Source organism: Stegodyphus dumicola, chromosome 2 (assembly GCF_044657685.1).
Source record: "Stegodyphus dumicola isolate Sdum_Otavi_A_Nest chromosome 2, ASM4465768v1".
In the NCBI taxonomy this organism is placed as follows: domain Eukaryota; kingdom Metazoa; phylum Arthropoda; class Arachnida; order Araneae; family Eresidae; genus Stegodyphus; species Stegodyphus dumicola.
Window position 1 is genome coordinate 13,970,321 of NC_140769.1, and position 4,329 is coordinate 13,974,649.

A 4,329-nucleotide genomic window follows, 5' to 3' on the forward strand; every position below is an offset into this window, starting at 1 on the left:
ACTAACTCAAGTTGGGAATAATCACAGCTAAACGTAGCTCGGATTAGGCAGACATGCTCTAAAACTAACTTCTGAAACACTTGTCTAAATAGCACTTTCTACCTTAATATGAATAAACTCTCACTATCTCATTTACATTCTGGCAAAGCGTGGGTGTAAAGGGTGTAATAGGAGAGTAGTAAAACCGGAAGTGGACTATTAGGTTAAAAATAAATAGATAACCCTCACAAGTCCTTTACAATGTTTCAGTGGTACAAAAGAGTTATTGATCAAACAAAGCGCTTTCGATTAAGTACTCTATTTACTCATGAATTTCCCCTTTTTTTGGCTAATTCTGTCGCAAAAAATCCGGAGGTGAACATTTTACGAATATTTTAATTTCTAAAGTACTCGACTATAAGTAGGAACATTGCAAATGAAAAATATTCATGTATAATATATCGGTAACTACCACAATATCATTGTATTGTGATAGCCGCACAGACGATATAGTGATTCGGAGAGCCTACTGTGGTATGGAAAGGCCCAGGTTCGAATCGAACGCATGGATGTTTGTAAATGCGTAGTTTCTTTGCGGCATCTTAGCACTCTAAATACATGATGAGCCGAAAGTCCTCTAGAGAGGTTGATGGTAGGGAAAGAGGGTTTGGAGATCCTCGTAGTACTCGCCATCAAAATTGGGGGTGAAACAGAACGAAGTGGTACGTCGTCTGTATGATGCTCGAAGTTCTTTCCAACGGCAGGGTCAATCTTGCTCTCCTTGCTACGAGAAATTTCGTAAGCTTGTTGTGATGTTACTGTCAGACAAGTCACAACAAACATATTATTATTTAAATGCTTAACTTATATTATAATAGAAAAAAGAGAAGTTTCTTCGCAGTAATTCTTTGTAATATTACCATTACAGTACCTAAAAAGGTATCTTGATTTTTAATTCCCTGTATCATAAATCTCACCGGCTCTTATTGTTGTCCACTGCTGCTTTCTAGGCCTCAAATCATTTAGTGTTGCTGGAACTGTTGCCTATGCCATCTGTTACAGCATGCATGTCGTTGTCACCATTCACACATTTCCACACGCAGTACCATTAAGAGCGTTATTGATCCTAGTTTACTTGAAGCTGTTCACTATAACTGCTCCGTCTGTTGTATCCCTAAAATGCAGGAGCAAATCAGTTAGCAAGATATAAGCAAACACTAAGTGGACTAATACAGTTTAATATTTAACGTCTTTAAGAAGGCAAAATCGCTTGAATGTTTAAAAATTTACAGAACCCGGAGTGAGAAAATACACAAATAAATGCGGTATTTTGTAATTCTGCATTTACAGGATGCTCGAAAATATCCCTAGAACGTTTAAAACAATAATTTGTCAAAAATAGACTGTATGAAACTAATGGTAAATAAATTCGAATTTATTTAAAATTTATTACAGCAGATACATATTTCTTAAAAACTCAGTACTATTTCAATGATGTTCTTTTGAAATGCAACAAAATCTGATATAATAAAAAAATATAAAAGGTTTCAGATTTCAACTTTCACCGAAATGGGTTTGTTAAGGTTTCTTAAAGCTCTCGCTGAGTTCGCAAGCTGCCACTCGGCTTTTACGCTCATTCCTACTACTAACCCAGTTTTGTTTCGTCTTTTTAGCATCGTTTTAGCATATATTAATCATAATTTTCTTCGAACGTACGCCATACATAATACATACAGTGTTGCCACTGCTCGCTTTGGAATCGTTGAGTTTGTTAATCAAAAGATCGCTAAAGTTTTACAACAAAACAAATTCGAAACTCAGGCTCCCAGGTGCCCATGTTCGGGCAAAGGATTACATTATTCAAAATTTGATGGCTCTGAATGCAATTGTTTTTTTTTTTTTTTTTTTTTTTTTTTTACAAAACTTGAATTATATGTATATTCATGCAGATTCTACAACATTTCATTTCTTTAAATATAATACTGCGGTGTAATATTTGGTGCCAACAATCTGTAAAGTGATTCAGCCCAAACTGCCGTTTGGAGCCTAATCTCCCACTTGGGACATAACGTCCCTTTTGGGGGCTAAAAATTAAATCAATTAAAATTAATAGTTTTGCAAAAGGGGCGATGGCATCTATTCAAGATTAACATTTAATTTTCATGCTTAGTATATAATATGTTATATTCCCTTTTATGCAGAATTTACATATGCGATCTGTAGAATAAATGAATGAAAATTCAGTGCGCTCCTTTGTATATAACTCAGGATAAATTCTGTACTTCATATATGCTTGCTATATTATTCAGCAGTGAAATATAGCATTAATATTCTCACCGTACCACATTGCGGAATTTACACAGATTCCAGGGAAGGGTCTTCATGGCCTAATGGTAAACACAAAATGTAATTTAAGCTATGAATTAAGCTCTGATATAACTCGAATAATGATATTTCCGATTATGGAGTTACGGGTGCGAATGTTTGTATAATTAAGTCTAACGAATAGATGTGCTTGATCAATGAAACGTAGAGTCGAATATGTTGGCACTCATCGATAGTCTATGGAGATTTTACACTCTGTCCTTTGATTTAATTTTAGTAAACCATCAGAATATATTAATTGAACAGATGGCAAAGTATGATAAATCGATTACAGCGTTTGATGAACAGACATTAATTCGCATTTTAGCACAATGGATGATATAATGAGAGGATGTATTGTAAATTAACGTGTGCAATGTGATGACATTGATCCTGTTAAAATCATGCGTAATTAATCCAGTGGAATTTACCATTAATTGAATAAGATTATAAAAATCTTTCTTTTATATAGCATATAATCTGCATGTAGTGCTTTGCTTTATAAGAATAACTAATATATATTTCCGAAATAGCACACGATTGTGAAATAATTCCTTTTGTAACTGGAACATACGCATATGTAAATACAGTTATCTATTTAAAATCTGTCCTCAATGTCAAAATTATTTTGTGTTATAGATTATATTTCGCAAACTTATGAGGATACTGTGCGAGGTTTTATCTGTTTATTTTTAACTAACATTTAATTTTAAGTTAAAATCCGTTTCTGTCACTCTCTTTTCACCCACGCCTTTCATGCCAGGATCTAAATGAGGTAGCGAGCGTTTATTCAGATTGAGGGAGAATGTAGCGCTGAAGCTTAAGCAAGTTATTTTTAGAGCCTGTTCTGCCTACTTCAGGCTACGTTGTACCGTGACTTATTAGAGATGCGATTCTGTGGCGTTGAGTGCCTCTGGCCGTTTGCCTTGCCTCGCCGGTTTTCTAGAAACCAAAGCCTTTTCTGCGCGTTCAAATTATCCTGTGAGCCATGAGGATAATCTATAACTTTCGAATTAGTTCAACATTACGTAATTTAAGTTAAGCCAGAAGTATTGGTTTGTGTAAACCCAAGCTAGGTCATTGTTATTTCTTTGCGTTCAAATAGAAGTGTCTTATATACCCTTCCTCTAACTTTGTGTTCCTATATTCACAAACCAGAAGATAATTTTTCTACAGTCTTTTTAAAGTCTGTAGTTTATACTCCCAAAGAATACCAGACTTCGTAAATTCAGAGAATGTAATCGGACCTGAAAACGGCCTAAGGTGCAGTGCTTTCGTTTTAAAACAAGAACGAAACAAAACCATTATTTCAGTTTTGTATTTCTGTTACTTGAATTTATTGATTAGTTCTTTATATTATCACTGCTGTTTTAAGGGAAGAATATAGAATCAAATGGCTTACATGATTTCGAAGAAAGTGGAAGAAGACGAAGACGATAGGGAGTAAGCAACGTTTTTGTGAACTACGTTGATTGCATTGTGCGTTTCAGTTTAGTTCGGCACTGTTATTATGAGATGCAAAGATCAAGCAGTTTAGTCACTTTGAACGCGGCTTCATAGTGGAACATTATTTTAGAAAAAATTCATTTAGAAAACTCCGTGATAAACCGTTTGGAAATCTGCTCCAGTATTAAAGAAATCGTGAAGGAATTCCAAAGTTGTGTTTGTGTGACATTTAAAATATCAATGAAGAAGGTCTGTATTAAAGAAAGAGATAGTGGACGATATTCAAAACACCATGACAAGATATCCTCCAAAATGTTGTGACGTCTGAGCCAGAATCAAATATGCCTAAGTTCATTTCAAATTGCACTAAGCAAACTGCTAAAATTATACCCGTATCACATGCAACTGTTCTAGAATTAAAAGAAATTGGCTACTTTAAGCGGTTAATGCTAATCGGTTGATAACTTTAATCGGCAGTACTATTAGTGGGTGAAGAATTTCCTTTGGAATAATTTCTCAATGTGTTACACTAAGTGATCT